This window comes from Pan troglodytes, chromosome 19 (assembly GCF_028858775.2).
Source record: "Pan troglodytes isolate AG18354 chromosome 19, NHGRI_mPanTro3-v2.0_pri, whole genome shotgun sequence".
NCBI lineage: Eukaryota > Metazoa > Chordata > Mammalia > Primates > Hominidae > Pan > Pan troglodytes.
Window position 1 is genome coordinate 17328832 of NC_072417.2, and position 18198 is coordinate 17347029.

The 18198-nt window shown below is 41.7% G+C and overlaps 1 long non-coding RNA gene across 1 annotated transcript; it reads left to right on the top strand.

Moving 5' to 3' along the window:
• Positions 1-3247: 3247 nt before the first annotated feature.
• Positions 3248-17879, top strand: LOC134808937 (uncharacterized). The gene is made up of 3 exons (XR_010153195.1): positions 3248-4341; positions 8243-8387; positions 17534-17879. It is a non-coding gene; the product is annotated as an uncharacterized LOC134808937 (long non-coding RNA).
• Positions 17880-18198: the final 319 nt, after the last annotated feature.

Here is an 18198-nt window from a genome sequence, read left to right on the forward strand (position 1 = left end):
CTACAGAAGAAAGTTATAAGTATGAAGAAAATTAAATTTTGATGTCATTTTCAGAGTAGTATATGAAATACAAGAGATGGTGCCAAAAGTCACCACCCCCTCATGATCATCCCTGCTGAACTCATTCATTCTCTGAACTCATTCATTCTCTGAACTCATTCATTCTCTGAACTCATTCATTGATTTGTTCAACAAAGATTTGTTGACCACTCTCTGAACTTGTTCTCTGAATTCACTCATTCATTAATTTGTCCACATACCTATTGAACATCTATGAAGTATCAAGACCTGTGCTAGACACCAAGGATAGATGAAGATAAAACACAGTCTCTGCCTTCTGTGGAGATTACAGATGCACAGCTATTGACACAGCAATTCAATTCCACATCTAGGGATTTATCCTACAGATACATCTGCACATGTGCAAAATGATGTAACTGTGTGTAAAAAGTTATTCATTGCAAAATTGTTCTTAATAGAAAAAAATTTACATATCCCAAATGTCCACCAAGAGGAGACTGATTAAATAAATTATGAAACAGTCATAGAGTATTTTTTACTGTAAAATATATAATTAGAAATCTTTTTTACATCTCTTTGATATGGAGTGACCAATGAGATATATTAAATGAAAAAAGCAAGGTTCAGAGGAATTACATATATAGTATTTTACCATTGTTATGATAGAAAATGGTAAAATGTAATTGTTTGTGTACCCATAGAATTTCTCCAGACAGATACATAAGAAACTGGTAACACTGGTTGCCTCTGGAAAGAGAACTGGATGGCTGGGGTGTGGAGGGGAAAGGAGGCTTCACTGAATAATCTTTTGCCTTTTGAGAGTTGTACAATTATTATCTCTTTTAAAAGAATATAAAAATGCAGAAACTCTTTATAATAAATGATTTCAGTAAATGAATGACACAAATACGGCAGCCGATAGAAGAGCAGGAGGTGTGAAAGCGTTGAGACAGAGCTAACTAGTTATTTTGAAACCAGAATAATTCAGAGGGAGATGAACAGAGGCAGTATGTCTAGGAGATGACACACTTAGCCAGGGGCCTGAAGACTGGCTTCCAGCCTGGATCTCACCACGGACAAGCCTCAGGTTTCCCATCCTCGATAAATCTGTCATGCTATCCTGAGTATTTTATGGATGCAAAAGTGCTACCCAAACATCAGATCTTATTCACTTCTTATTTAACTGTCATACAGTGGCCACTGTGACCCTTGACCTCTGTTTTGGTAGCATTGCCAGTAGTATTGGGATCTGTGTCAACTTCCCCACTGAACTGCACCTAGATGGCGGGGGAAAAACTCCCTTCATATAAGGGTATTGGTAAGATGTGAATTGTTTTCCATCTTAGGTTTCACTGTGGAGCAGTGAGTTCATTGATAAGAACCACCAGCCTTTTCTTCTTGCTATTCCTTATAATAAGTATCAATATCACAGGCCATTGTGCGAAGCTGGGCATTCAAGACCCTAGTGTTCTGGGTCTGTAGCAGGGACTTAGTCCCCTGTTGTATGACGCTAACCCCAAATTAGCAATTAACAAACATGATAACTTAAAAGCTTTTCATTGGAATTTTAACCTACCAAATAACTGTGGTGTGATTTTAAGAGGCCCTTAGGGGAATAAGAGGATGTAAAGCATGTGCTTCCCCTTTGAAATAACAGATTTTCACTGCCAGTAAGGATGAAGAGATGTTCTCCACCATCTTTCTTTCAGGTGTTCACAGCAAATCAACAAGGAAGAAAAAAATGGGAAAGATTCATAAGACACTGATCAATTACAGGACTGTATGGCACACACCAGGATGTCCCGGCACAGTTCACAAGCAAGGCTCCATTCAGGGTCCCCATTTCTCATTTCTAGAAGGTGGCTTTTCTCTGTAATTGACACCACAGTACAAAATAAATCAAAATCCTGAGGCTAAAAACAAGATAGTCAAGAATATGTGCAACATGTATTTGTTTCTAGAAGTCGTCACGATATTTTAAAGTAGCTTCTGGTATAGAATTAAGTGGTGAAATGCTTCCTGTTTCTCGAATGATCACCACAACCACCATTTATCAAGCATGTATTATGTGCCAGGCACTGTGCTTGGGAGATACTATCCCATTTAATCTACACACAGCCCTTTAGGGGAGCTATGATTAATGACCCAATTTTTTAGAAGAGAGGAAGCACAAAGAAGTTACTTACAGCTACTAAATGGTTAAAAAAAAAAGGAGGGGGCGGATTTTAATTACCTGACCCTAGAGCCTGCAATGTTAACCACGATACCCATTGTCTGAGCACTATATTGACTCACATGCTCCTAAGACACAGGTTAGTCCTTTTCAAAGTAGTGCATAATGATCTTTTCAATGTGTAACGCGTTGGAGGCTTGACTAGACCTTTCTTAAGTCTGGTTCCTATTTGCCTCCTGGAGTTTGAGCAAAGTGGCCATTTCCTGCCCTTCATCACATGCTGTATGGTTCTCCTTAAAGAAAAACCAGCCATGTGCGTGATCCTTTGAGCACCCCATCTGCCTCCACGGGCTCTCCTGTAAGCTTCTTCACCCAGCCAACAAGGTCCTGAGCAGAAGCCTTGTTTCCAGGCTGTCTCCTACATCTGGAAGTCTGGGCTCTTGAATCACAACAGGATCTTGACTGCTTTGGTAATTTGAATTTGAGGATGATGAGCAGTGCCTCATCTCAAAAAATTACTGGAGTAACTTTTATGAAACTATTTTGTTTTCAGGGTCTAAGGTTTTTGCTTTGGAGACACTCAAGGAATATGTATCTACTCGTTCAGGCTTAGAAGGCTTGCTCTCGGCTGCTTTGTAGGCAACCAAACCAAATGTTGAACATATTCAGGGTTTTACCAAGTACTCCAAAAACAAGACCAAATATAATCAAAAGTAAGCAAGAAATAAATGGTGAGATGGCTTTAAAATGACACCTGCATGCACAATGTTATTCATTTCAGCATCGCTGGTAATAGGAAAAGACTAGAAGCAACTTACATGCCCATCAGTAGGTGTCTTGCTAAACAAATTATGGCACATCCTTACCATTGGAAACCATGAAGCTACAAAAGAATGAGGAAGGACCTTTTGTAGCCAAATGAAATGACCTCTAAAGGATAATTTTCAGTGAAAAACAATAAAAAATCAATGTGATCCTCCTGCCTCAGCCTCCTGAGTAGCTGAAGCAGAAAGGTTGATATTATCTATTTTGTCCTCAAAAATATTTCTATAAATAAGAGGGGAGGAAGAAAACATATATACATATTTGCTTGTAAATGCATAAATATCTCTGGAAGGATACACAAGAAACTGGTGACCTTGGCTGACTCTGAAGCAAACTAGGTGTCCAGGGAGAATAGTAGAAAGAGACTTTTCACTGAATACCCTTTTGTGTCTTTTACACTTTGAACCATACACATGTATGTACTACCTTTGCAAAAATAATAATTGAATTTTATTTTATTATTATTAAAATTAGTTCTAGACCAGTATTGATAAGTAGGAACAAAATAGAAAATCTTATAACAAATAAGACAAAGGGCTAGAATATTTCAGTTACAGTGATGGGCTATGAACCGGGTCAGGACTAGCCAGTTAAAAGAGTCACTACATTTGGTCATTTGCTGTAAAGAAAGCTGAAATCAAATCTGTGCTTTGGTAAAGCCATTACATAACCTACATTTGGATTAATTCCAGTTCCTAATCATTGTTTCTTCTTGCAGTGAGGCCCAGAAGTAATTCAGGCAGAATAATGAATAGAAATTTCGTAGTTTTCCTGAATAATAGTAGTTGAGTGCCTATATATCAGAAAGTGTTTGCATTATTTATCCATCATTTAACAAGTCCCTTTTTAAGCTCTGCTCCCTGCATCTCACAGTGCTAGGTGCTTCAGGGTAGGTAGCATGGGATCAGCCTCTGGTATCAGACCCAAGTTCAAGTCCAGTTCAGACTTATACTACTTGCAGGATTTGTTTCCCTTGTTTTTTGTTTGTTTGTCCATTTGTTTGGGGGATGTTTAGTTTTATTTATTTATTTATTTATTTGCCAGGGTCTTGCTCTGTTGTTGCCCAGGCTGAATGCAGTGGCAGCAATCGTGGCTCACTGCAGCCTCCAACTCCTGGGCTCAAGTGATCTTCCCACCTCTGCCTCTTGAGTAGCTGGGACTACAGGCACATGGCCACCTGCCACCATGCCTGGCTCTTTCTTTCTTTTCTTTCTTTCTTTTTTTTTGTAGAGTCACAGTCTCCTATGTTGTCCACACTGGTGTCAAACTCCTAGTCTCAAGCGATCCTCTGGCTTCAGTCTCCCAAAGTGCTAGGATTACAGGTATGAACAACTATGCCCAGCCCCAGCTGTGTGATGTTGGGCAAACTGCTTGTCTCTCTGCATCTCAGTTTCCTCATCTGTGACAAATGAACACAATATCTACCACATAGGGCACTATAAAGATTAAATGAAATCACGTATGTGTATTAGTCCAGTTTCATACTGCTATAAAGAACTGCCCGAGACTGGGTAATTTACGAAGGAAAGAGGTTTAATCGACTCACGGTTCAGCATGGCTAGGGAGGCCTCAGGAAACTTACAGCCATGGCAGAAGGCAAGAAGGAAGCTAGACACCTTCGCTAGACACCTTCACAAGGCAGCAGGAACAAGAAGTGCAGAGAGAAGAAGGAAGAGCCTCTTATAAAACCATCAGATCTTGGCCGAGCGCGGTGGCTCACGCCTGTAATCCCAGCACTTTGGGAGGCCAAGGCGGGTGGATCACCTGAGGTCAGGAGTTTGAGACCAGCCTGACCAACATGGTGAAACACCGTCTCTACCAAAAATACAAAAATTAGCCGGGCATGGTGGTGGACACCTGTAATCCCAGCTACTCAGGAGGCTGAAGTAGGAGAATCACTTGAACCTGGGAGGTGGAGGTTGCAGTGAGCCGAGATTGCACCACCGCACTCCAGCCTGGGTGACAGAGCAAGACTCCGTCTCAAAAAAAAAAAAAAAAAAAAAAATCAGATCTTGTGAGAACTCACTCACTATCCCTATCACTATCACTCACAATCACTATCAGAACAACATGGGGAAACGATCCCCAAGATTCAATTACCTCCACCATATTGATACTAACCATATCAGTAGGCAAATTGCAACAGATGCTCAATACGTATTTTCTGTCCTTCCTTTCTCTTTAAGGTTCTTGGTGTCTTAACATACTCAGGGATATTTATTTACAAGGCAGCATATTATAACAAATAAGTGATAAAAACAGCGTATATCACAGGATCGTAGTTCCTAACTAGCAGTTCATATCAATAGCAAACAGAAACCTTCTTATAAAGTTCTTCTTAGACCTACTCACTCAGTCATTGAAGGTAGGGCTAGGGCATAAAAATTCAATATGTATCTATTTCCTGTTAAATCAGTAATACACACTGAGAATTAAAATTTTAAATAATATAAAAGGGAATACAGTGAGAAGTAAATCTCCCTCCCATTCCTATTCCTCTGGCTCCTTTTTCCCTCCAAAAGGCATTCATTTTGTCCAAAGATATGTCTCATTATTTTTTTTCTAATCTTTGTTCTATGTGTTCTTCAAATTGGATAAGTTCTATGTTTCTGTCTTCAAGCTTGCTGACTTCTTTTGGTCGTTTTCATCCTGCTATAAGCCCATCCAGTGAATTTAATATTTTAGATATCATATGTTTTTAGTTCTAGAATGCAACCATTTGGTTGTGTTTTGGTAGTTTCTATTTCTCTGATGAAATTTCCTATTTTTCATTCCTCCTGAACATATTTCCATCTATAGCCAGTTCTTATCTCATGAGCTATTTCCCCTGAATCACAGACTAAAAATATATATATTTTCCCTTCCATTTAATTCTTAGATGGATTCCCTGTCTAGAGAATGAAGAATTTAGATTCAGTGATCATCACAGAAATAAAATTGTTACAATCTTTTAAAATCCTTTTATTCACCTTGAAAGCAATTTGGGATTTTGGACTTTAAAAATAATATTTCACTTGAAAACTGTCTCAAGCATCTAATGTAAATGAAAACAGCAGGAATTCTGCTAAGTGATTTGAAGAAAGACATCAAAACACACTGACTTTTGCACATATATTTTTAATTGAGACAGAGTCTTCCTCTGTTGCCTAGGCTGAGCGCAGCAGTGAAAACATGGCTCACTGCAGCCTTGACCTCCTGGCTCAAGCAATTCTCCCACCTCAGCCTCTTGAGTAGCTGGGACCACAGGCACATGGCACCACATCTTGCTAATTTTTAAATTTTTTATAGGGACAGTGTTCCACTATGTTGCCCAGCCTGGTCTTGAAATCCTGGGTTCAAGTGATCCTCCTGCCTTAGCCTCCCAAACTGCTGGGATTCCATGCATAAGCCACCTCACCTAGCTCGCATATTTTTAATTGGGAATTTTTGGGCTCTCTCTCCAGTGCCTCATTATGTAAGGTATATAACTTGCAGGGCATGACCTCAAGGAACTTTCTAATTGCCTGAACTTTCTAATGGCAACAACTAGGACACCAGAACACTTTTGCCACCTGTCCTACTGTTGCTAGAATAATATTGGCCCTTGAGTTCATAGACAAAGAGAAAGCAGTTCTCTCCTGGCCACTCAGGGGCAGAAAAAGCATCCCCACTCCTCTGCATTAGGAGAAAACACATTTTCTATGCATGAAAGAAAAGGAAGCAGAACTTCTGTTAAAATGATGCCCAGGAAAAACCTTTTTTTTTTTAAATTAACTATTCTATCTTATATTAGTCAATAAGGAAGTGTATAATATATAATCAATATACATTATATTCACTGAAAATTGCTTTAAAGATGGTGCTAAGCCAATACTGAGAAGAGTGCCTGTAACAAAATAGGCACTCAGTAATCTTTTTTAAAATTCACAAGCAAAAAAATATATACATATATATATAGGGTTAAACTGGATTGCATTTCCCATACAAATACCAGAAGCTTCCAAGAAAAGTATATTTTGAGAGCTTTTTTTTGTTGAAGGGCATTTTTTTTCATATAAAGTTTGTGTTGAACAAACTTTGTTACAAAGAACAATTCTATGCTATGGCAGAGTATGTTTGCACATCGCAGTTGTCTTTTTTCTTTATGATGAAATTATCAAACACATTAATAAGATCTGAAGGTCCAGTTTCCAAGAAAGGAAGATAGTCATGGATGCTGGTGTAAGCCTTCTAGAAAATTTTCAGGCCTTTAGAAAAATTTGAACAACTGCCTGATCCCTTGAGTCGTGAAAGGTATTTTAAAATTAGTATTACGGCCAGGTGCAGTGGCTCACGCCTGTAATCCCAGCACTTTGGGAGGCCGAAGTGGGCGGATCACGAGGTCAGGAGATCAAGACCAACCTGGCTAACATGGTGAAACCCCGTCTCTACTAAAAATACAAAAAATTAGCCGCGCCTGGTGGCAGACGTCTGTAGTCCCAGCTACTCGGGAGGCTGAGGCAGGAGAATGGCGTGAACCCGGAGGCGGAGCTTGCAGTGAGCCGAGATCGCGCCACTGAACTCCAGCCTGGGTGACAGAGCAAGACTCTGTCCCAAAAACACAACTAAAAAATAAAAATAAAAATAAAATTAGTATTACATAGTAAAAATTATGTGTTAATTATTGTTAATAGTCTTCGGTGTTAATTATAGACTTACTAATTGCATAAATCATGACTATTCCTTAATGTTTTATTTCAAAGTAGAGCTTAGGATGCTAAACATATGTTTATTGTTTGCAAATACCTATGTGCTGGCATTTATGTGAGCCAAGCAAAGTCTGATTGGGCCAAACCCTGGGAAATGTAAATATATTTATTCTTATTTTACTATTTGGCAAAGTCTCCTGATAATTGTAATAATGTCTGCTATTGAATCGTGGCAGACACCATCCAGTGTTTCTCGGAATACAGGCAGCCCTCCTACACTCTGCATCAGAGCCCCTCCCGCAGGGGATGCTTGTTAAAGGATGGATTCGCAGGACCCGCCACTGAATCAGAACTTAAGTTTAAAAAAGGCTGCACCTTCACGGGTGCTTGCTCTGTCCTACCAGTGAGCTTCCCTTTGGTTTCGCGTTTCCACAGGAAACAGGACATAGATCTAAAATTGCCTTTGCACTTGGACTGGTTTCCTTTGCTGATCTAATACAGAATAGCTTTTTGTGCTGTGACTGCGAGTGTGTTGAACAGATCCTCTGTATTTTAGGAGAAGAAATTTAGTGCCTCGTTGCTCACCATCACCACTGGCCTTGGTAGCTCTGCGGATAAACCAGCTTGGATTTCACCCTTGAGGATTAACACTGCAACACTGCATAGGCACATAAAGCCACCTGAAAGTCAAGATGAGGCAGGTAATGTGCGCACTGGGATCTCATGTGGTTGGTGTCTTGTCTTTTGCCATTTGTCAAGCACAGCAGCTGAGGTTGCTGAAGCGGGTAACTTTCAAGAGCCGAACCAACTGCAAGAAGCTCTCCTGGAAAAGGGCATCAAGGCTGCTGACCCTCCTCCTGCCCCTCCGCTGACCAACTCCACACCTGGGATTAGAGGGGAGGAAACCTTTATCCCATACTCTCTTATGTTCTATTCCTGGGGACCTGAAAATTAAGCTGATAAAACACAGATTAACAAGAGAAAAACAATACAATTTTAATTGATGTTAATATTTTTATGTGCACAGGAGCTTCACAAAACGAAGTAGAAACTCAAATACGTGGTTAGATGTGAGAAATTATATACTACTTTCACAAAGGGTGATAAATTATGGATAAGTGACTGGACAAAGGAAAGAATGTTTGGGCTTCTGGGGTTATAAATTGTGAGAAAGTGCTTAGGAATATATGGGAGAAAATAATAGAAGATTAAAGTTCTCTCCATAAGGTTGGTTTATGCAGATTCTTCTGAATGCAACTCCCATCACCAGTGATAAGAGTCACTCTTTTTCTTCCGGGTATAGAGGGGCATCTTCCTTAAAGCAAAATTTAGGTCCTGCATTTAGGCAGATAAGGGAAGGCAGAGAATTTTACTGCATCTGTTGTTTCTTCCTTGCCTATAGCTCAAAATATTCTTCTGCCAAGGTAGCATATTTTGGGGGTGGCATATTCTGATCCTCTTTAGGATCATCAGCACCTCCAGCTGGGGTGAGGCTGGATGGGGGCTGGCACAAAGGAGGCTTTCAGGCCGTTTCCTTGAGTTCTAACCGCAACCCCTGCAGAACAATTGGCCTGTGGCCTGTGGCCTGCTCTCCCCACTATGCCTGAATTGCTGTGGACTAGTTTATGAATAGCCCTCTGAACCCAGAGGAAGCTCGAGGAACAGAATTGACATACCCATCAGGTAGAATCGCTGTAGGAAGAAGAATCAGTGAACATCAAGCCTCCAAGTTCAAACAATTGAAAATGAAATAATAATTAATTTTTAAAAGAGCTTTGTGAAATATGTGGATAAAGCATACTTTCCGATGAGCCTAATACTATGAATGATAAATTATAAATGGGAGTCCTATTTTAAATCTAAGCAAGGATTTTAACTCAAGGAAATCAATATGTTCCACAAGAGGGCAGTATGGTAACTCGTTTATAAAACAGTAGGCTCAGAAGAGCCAAGGACGTTTGTGATCAGTTTTTAAATTTGTGATAAGAACTGCTTTGAGCAGAAACAAAAATCAAACACCATTTTTACCGTAAAGAGTTTTTCTACATGACATGAAAGCTACTCAAGAAGATTGGGGAGTTTTTTAAGTGTGAATGACATACTTTTGAAAAAGTAAGCTCCTGGACTTGGAACTATACAGAATTGCTTTCATTCGTTGCTATGTTGCTCGGTTGCTACGTGGTCTAGTAAAAGCTACAGACAAAATCAAGGAAATCACATTTCCTCTGATTCCTCACCTCAAGTTGTGCCTGACAAAGTTTGTGGGAGAGTCTAAATTGGGAAAGATAGTGATCCTTACAGCTAGCTTTATCTGAACTCTGAGTAGCAGGCTGGGCGCTTTACGTGGATTATTTCTTTCAGCCCCATCGTAGCTCTATGAGTTAGGAACTATTATTATCTTCATTTGATAGATGAGGAAACCAAGGCCCATAGAGGACTGAGTGCTTGCCCATGGGACATGGCTCATGCAGAGTTGGGATTCAAATCGGGCACATCAAATCTAGATCCCAAGTTTGAGCTATTTCTAGGCAATTAGTAGCAAAGACAGAACTAGAACCCATATCTCTTTGTTACAAATTAAAGGGTGACTTTAATATTGAAAATGATGTGTATGGCGGGACTGGGTACCATAAACCTTTGGAAGACGGCTGATGGGCCAGACAAAAAGTGACTGTGTTTGCAAAAAGACAGGTTCATGCCAAGAAACGAGAACATTCCTGTCTGAGCTGGGATCCCCCATTTATGCCGATTATGCAGTGTCAGGGTTGTCAAGACCAGAGGGATTTCCCCATTCTCTTCTCAAACTCCAAAGAGCTCTGAGATCCACAGGCTGGTGGGGTTCCCAGGAGAAGCCTGCAGAAGGTGCTTCCTCCTTCAGGGCACAGAAGAGGATGGAGAGAAGTTCCCCTAAATCCCCAGAGCCCTTAGTCAAGTTCATCCCAAAGCTATCAGAATAATCATCACTGCTATCCCTTGAGAACTCAAATGCCAGGCCCTATGCTAAGCATTTGACTTGTGTTAGCTCATTTAATCCTCATAGCAATTCAGTGAGGTGGGGCCTATGTTCACCATCTGGGAATTTCACAGGCTGGCCCCTCTCACAGGAGTTTCATCATGTAAGGCATGCGTACATATATCTATGAAAAAGTATCTCTTGCACATGAATTGGTTTTCCTAAACCCTCCCTCATCTTTGAGCAATGCAGCCAACTTTGTTTTTAAAATGCAGCCCAATTCTGAGTAAGCATGGCAGATTGCTCACTTCCCCCTTCCAAAACTCCACTGAAATGGCAATAAAGGAATCAAGAATATATAAACTCATAAGGAGATAAAATGAGGGAAGAGATGAACATGGATGAGAGAGTCCCACAAATATCTGGAAGAGGGAGAGGAGCAGGAGCTGACTTGGCAGAGCTGGGGATCACTACCTGGCTCCCTGCAGATGAGGAAACTAATGAGCAGAAGCAGGGTGGTCTTATAGAACTCTAGGTGCTGAGGACGGGGAGATCCAGATCTACAGAAGGTGGGCATAAGGCATGGGACTAAAAACAGGGGGGCTAAGTGGCCTGTATAGGGGGAGGATGGACCCCCTTCCTCCTCCTACAGCAGGCGCACCCCAGCTGTCTCCACCCACCCATTGCACGCCTCCCCACCCTCACTGCCAGCAGGAGGTTTGACACATTCTCTCTGGATAACTGAATGGCTCCAGAGAAAAGACCTCCACATTCTGATATCTTGGAGTCCCGCCCCAATTTAAAAGCCAGTTTGCTGTCCAGCGACCTTGTTGTAAGTCCGTCTGTGGACAAGCCTCACCTACTCCCTCAGAGTTCTCATTCGTCTTTTTAGTGAGTCACACTTAGACAGAAACAGGCAGCCCAGGATCGCCAAATGTTTAAAGACAGCCTCCAATTTGGAAGAAAGAAATCCAAACAAATAGGAAAAAGGAACTTGGAGAAAGCAGAAATGATGGAAGACGTAGAAAAAAATGTGAAAATAAAAATTTGATAAGCAATTTCTTCAGAAAAATAAAATAAGGTGTTATATCCATTAATCAAGAGTTAGATTCTTTTTTTATGTACTTTAAGTTCTGGGGTACATGTGCAGGTTTGTTACATAGGTATGCACGTGCCATGAAGGTTTGCTGCACCCACCAACCCATCATCTACATTAGGTATTTGTCCTAATGCTCTCCCTCCCCTTGCTCCCCATCCCCTGACAGGCCCCAGTGTGTGATGTTCTTCCTCCCTGTGTCCATGTGTTCTCATTGTTCAGCTCCCACTTATGAGTGAGAACATGCGGTGTTTGGTTTTCTGTTCCTGTGTTAGTTTGCTGAGAATGATGGTTTCCAGCTTCATCCATGTCCCTGCAAAGTACATGAACTCATCCTTTTTATGGCTGCATAGTATTTCATGGTGTATATGTGCCACCTTTTCTTTATCCAGTCTATCATTGATAGGCATTTGGGTTGGTTCCAAGTCTTTGGTATTGTGAATAGTGCTGCAATAAACATATGTGTGCATGTGTGTTTATAATAGAATGATTTATAATCCTTTGGGTATATACCCAGTAATGGGATTGCTGGGTCAAATGGTATTTTTGGATCTAGATCCTTGAGGAATCGCCACACTGTCTTCCACAATGGTTGAACTAGTTTACACTCCCACTAACAGTGTAAAATGTTCCTATTTCTCCACATCCTCTCCAGCATCTGTTGTTTCCTGGCTTTTCAATGATCGTCATTCTAACTGACGTGAGATGGTATCTCATTGTGGTTTTGACTTGCATTTCTCTAACGACCAGTGATGATGAGCTTTTTTTCGTGTTTGCTGGCTGCATAAATATTTTCTTTTGAGAAGTGTCTGTTCATATCCTTCACCCACTTTTTGATAGGGTTGTTTTTTTCTTGTAAATTTGTTTAAGTTCCTTGTAGATTCTGGATATTAGCCCTTTGTCAGATGGGTAGCTTGCAAAAATTTTCTCCCATTCTGTAGGTTGTCTGTTCATTCTGATCATAGTTTCTCTTGCTGGGCAGAAGCTCTTTAGTTTAATTAGATCCCATTTGTCAATTTTGGCTTGCGTTGCCATTTTTTTTGGTGTTTTAGTCATGAAGTCTTTGCCCATGCCTATGTCCTGAATGGTATTGCCTAGGTTTTCTTCTAGGGTTTGTACGGTTTTAGGTCTTCCGTTAAAGTCTTTAATCCATCTTGAGTTAATTTTTGTATAACATGTAAGGAAGGTGTCCAGTTTCAGTTTTCCACATATAGCTAGCCAGTTTTCCCAACACCATTTATTAAATAGGAAATCCTTTCCCCACTGCTTGTTTTTGTCAGGTTTGTCAAAGATCAGATGGTTGTAGATGTGTGGTGTTATTTCTGAGGCCTCTGTTCTGTTCCATTGGCCTGTAATCCCAGCACTTTGGGCGGCCGAGGTGGGCGGATCACGAGGTCAGGATATCAACATCATCCTGGCTAACATAGTGAAACCCCATCTCTACTAAAAATACAAAAAATTATCCAGGCATCGTGGCAGGTGCTACTCGGGAAGCTGAGGCAGGAGAATGGCATGAACCCAGGAGGTGGAGCTTGCAGTGAGCCAAGATCGCACCACTGCACTCCAGCCTGGGCTACAGAGCGAGACTCCGTCTCAAAAAAAAAAATTGTTATGTGTGAATTTGATCCTATCATTATGATGCTAACTGGTTATTTTGCCCGTTAGTTGATGCAATTTCTTCATAGTGTCGATGGTCTTTACAATTTGGTATGTTTTTGCAGTTGCTGCTACTGGTTGTTCCTTTCCATGTTTAGTGCTTCCTTCAGGAGCTCTTGTAAGGCAGGCCTGATGGTGACATAATTTCTCAGCATTTGCTTGTCTGTAAAGGATTTTATTTCTCCTTTGCTTATGAAGCTTAGTTTGGCTGGATATGAAATTCTGGGTTGAAAATTCTTCTCTTTAAGAATGTTGAATATTGGCCCCCACTCTCTTCTGACTTGTAGGGTTTCTCTAGAGAGATCCGCTGTTAGTCTGATGGGCTTACCTTTGTGGGTAACTGGACATTTCTCTCTGGCTGCCCTTAACATTTTTCCTTTATCTCAACCTTGGTGAATCTGATGATTATGTGTCTTGGAGTTGCTCTTCTTGAGGAGTATCTTTGTGGTGTTCTCTGTATTTCCTGTATTTGAATGTGGCCTGTCTTGCTAGTTTGGGGAAGTTCTCCTGGATAATATCCTGAAGAGTATTTTCCAATTTGGTTCCATTCTCCCTTCACTTTCAGGTACACCAATCAAATGTAAGTTTGGTCTTTTCACATAGTCCCATATTTCTTGAAGGCTTTGTTCGTTCCTTTTCATTCTTTTTTCTCTAATCTTGTCTTCACGTTTTATTTCATTAAGTTGATCTTCAATCTCTGATATCCTTTCTTCCACTTGATTGATTCGGCTATTGATACTTGTGTATGCTTCACGAAGTTCTCATGCTGTGTTTCTCAGCTCCATTGGGTCATTTATGTTCTTCTCTAAACTGGTTATTCTACTTAGCAATTCATCTAACCTTTTTTCAAGATTCTTAGCTTCCTTGCGTTGGATTGGAACATGCTCCTTTAGCTTGTAGGAGTTTGTTATTACCCACCTTCTGAAGCCTATTTCTGTCAATTTGTCAAACTCATTCTCCATCCAGTTTTGTTCCCTTGCTGGCAAGGAGTTGTGATCCTTTGGAGGAGAAGAGGCATTCTGGCCTTTGCAATTTTTAGCCTTTTTGCACTGGTTTCTCCCCATCTTCATGGATTGATCTACCTTTGGTCTTTGATGTTGGTGACTTTTGGATGGGGTTTTGGTGTGGACGTCCTTTTTGTTGATGTTGATACTATTCCTTTCTGTTTGTTTTCCTTCTAACAGTCAGGGCCCTCTTCTACAGGTCTGCTGGAGTTTGCTGGAGGTCCACTCCAGACCCTGTTTGCCTGGGTATCACCAGCAGAGGCTGCAGAACAGCAAAGACTGCTGCCTGCTCCTTCCTCTGGAAGCTTAATCCCAGAGGGAAACCTGCCAGATGCCAGCCGGAGCTCCCCTGTATGAGGTGTCTGTCAACCCCTGCTGGGAGATGTCTCCCAGTCAGGAGGCATGGGGGTCAGGGACCCATTTGAGGAGGCAGTCTGTCCCTTAGCAGAGCTCTAGTGCTGTGCTGGGAGATTCACTGGTCTCTTCAGAGCCGGCAGGCAGGAACATTTAAGTCTGCTAAAGCTGTGCCCACAGCTGCCCCTTCCCCAAGGTGCTCTGTCCCAGGGAGATGGGAGTTTTATCTATAAGCCCCTGACTGGGGCTGCTGCCTTTCTTTCAGTGATGCCCTGCCCAGAGAGGAGGAAACTAGAGAGGCAGTCTGGCTACAGCGGCTTTTTTGCACTGTGGCGGGCTCTGCCCAGTCCAAACTTCCTGGTGGCTTTGTTTACATTGTGAGGGGAAAACCGCCTACTCAAGCCTCAGTAATGGCGGATGCCCCTCCCCATACCAAGCTCGAGCATCTCAGGTTGACTTCAGACTGCTGTGCTGGCAGCAAGAGTTTCAAGCCAGTGGATCTTAGCTTGCTGGTCTCCAGGGGGGTGGGACTCGCTGAGCAAGACCACCTTGGCTCCCTTGCTTCAGCCCCCTTTCCAGAGGAGTGAAAGGTTCTGTCTCACTGGGGTTCCAGGTGCCACTGGGGTACAACAACAACAACAAAAAACTCCTGCAGCTAGCTCAGTGTCTGCCCAAATGGCCACCCACTTTTATGCTTGAAACCCAGGGCCCTTGTGGTGTAGGCACCTGAGAGAATCTCCTGGTCTGCTGGTTGCAAAAACCGTGGGAAAAGCATAGTATCTGGGCTGAATAGTACAGTCCTTCATGGCACAGTCCCTCATGGCTTCCCTTGGCTACGGAAGGGAGTTCCTGACCCCTTGCACTTCCCAGGTGAGACGATGCCCCACCCTGCTTCTGCTCGCCCTTTGTGGGCTGCACCCACTGTCTAACCAGTCCCAATGAGATGAACTGGGTACCTCAGTTGGAAATGCAAAAATCACCCATCTTCCTCATTGGTCTCGCTGGGAGCCGCAGACCGGAGCTGCTCCTATTTGGCTATCTTGCCAAGTTCCCCCTCATTTTCTTGAATTACAGCTTTTAGTATTCTTTCTGATCCTTTGCTTTGGTTTTTGTTCATCTTTCCGTTGTGCTTTTATTTTGTGTAATGATATTATTTTGCCCTTTATTGTCTCTTTTCTTATAGTAACTTTGTATGGGATTTGACTTCACTACTTTTCTACTGCCATTTTTATGTGAATTTTGTTCTCCATGTTAATAAAAAGAAGCTTGTTCAGATAACATATCTAACTTCTTGGATCCCCATCCATTTTTGTTCTTGTAATGTTCAAAAACATGATGGCCTGCTTTTGGAGATTTCCTGGCTTTGTTTCCCCGCCCTATGCTTTTCTGGATCTTTTCTTTCATTTATTTCAGTTGAGTTTTTCCAAGGGTTTCTCTGAAGTGTTCCGCTCCATCCTGGAAGACAGCCTTGGCTGACCAGTTTCAGGAGTTCCCGTAGGTCCTTAGATCTTATCAACTGTGCCTGGCACCTACTTGCTATTACAGTGGTGATAGGCTTTGGATCTGTGTCCCCTCTAAATATCATATCAAACTGTAATCCCTATTGTTGGAGGTAGGGCCTGGTGGGAGGTGACCGGATTGTCGAGGAGATTTCTCATGAATGGTTTATCACCATCTCCTTGGTGTTGTTCTCGCGCTAGTGGGTGACTTCTCCTGACATCTGGTCATTTAAAAGTATGTGACACTGTTTTAGTCTGTTCTTGCATTGCTATAAAGAAATACCTGAGACTGGGTAATTTATAAAGAAAAAAGGTTTAATTGGCTCATGGTTCCACAGGCTGAACAGGAAGTATGATGCTGGCATCTACTTGGCTTCTGGGAGGCCTCAGGAAACAAAATCATGATGGAAGGTGGAGGGACAGCCACATGGCTGGAGCCAGAGGAAGAGAGAGAGAGGGGAGAGGTGCCACACACTTTAAAGCAACCAGATCTCATGAGAACTCTATCATAAGAACAGTACCAAGGGATAGTGCTAAACCATTCATGAAGGATCCACCCGCATGATCCAATCACCTCCAACCAGGTCCCATTTCTGACATTTGAAAATTACAACTTGACACAAGATTTAGGTGGGGACACAGATCCGAACCATATCAGGCACCTTCTCCCCCTCTTGCTCCTGCCTTCAGGATGTGATGTGCCTGCTCCCCCTTTGCCTTTTTCCATGATTGGAAGCTTCCTGAGGCCTTCCCAGAGGCAGAAGCCACTATGTTTCCTGTACAGCTGGTAGAACCATGAGTCAATTAAACCTCTTTTCTTGTAAGTGAGCCAGTCTCAGGTATTTCTTTACAGCAGTGCAAGAATGGCCTAAAACAAATGGGTATGTTCCCTCCTAGTTCCAGCTGTTGTTCCCAAATTGGCCTACTACAATTTTACCATTTTCAGTTTTGTCATATGTCCTGTTGTTTTCTTCCAAGTTCTCTTGCACAAGTGAGATGTGGATAACACATGGGTCTTATGGCTATTGGTGGTTTGTCCTGTTTTGGAGTTCGCAGGGATTACTTGTCTAGCTTTTTGTAAATGTGATTCATGAGTATCTGATTTTGCTATCTAGTTCTGTCTGTTTTTATGTGGATATCCAGGAAGATCCAAATTCTATACTGCCTCCACTGAAACTGTCTTCCCAGAAATGTATTACTTTTTATCATTAAAAGGGAGGTATAGGAAGATTAATCTATGCACTGCATTTGGAAAGGTGTTTGTTTGTTTGTTGTTTATTTTTAGGTTGCAGCGATGGCAGGGAGCCAATGTTGATTTCTGATATGGGAGGATGATGATCAGAGCAGGTCATCTGAAAGATTAACTTGGCAGAAGTTTGAAGATTGAAGAAAGGTAGTGGAGTGAGAAGGCCAATTCTGACACTACATCAGCAGTCCAAATAGGAGATGATAATGAGGGAAAGGTGAGTGGGAAGGGCAAGGAAAAGACAGCTGTGGGGAATTCAATAAACGCTGAATTAGTGGCTTGGTGGTGAGGGAAGGATGAAGAAGAGTTAGAAGAATCAGAATTGACTGAAAATTTGTACCCAAAACACCAGTGTAGATGAGGAAAATGATATGGTGACAGTAATAATGAGGGGTTAGAGGGAGAGCAGGGACTAATTTTTTTCTAATTTGCATTTCACTAGCTGGAGGTACCTCAAGAAAAAGATGTTGTGTGTGAATGTGCAGGGCTGAGGGAAAGGTCCATGCTAGACACACAGATTTGAGAGTCATCTGCAAAGTATACTCCAGGAAAGATAGAACAAATGGCACTAAATATCCACAGAAAACTTAGAAACACTATTCCTGAAATAAAGATTGCCTTTGCTCATTGAAAATGTTCACAGTGTTTCAAGTTAACAACTAGTAAAGGACCAAGAGCAAGAACTATCCTCAGGAAAATACTGG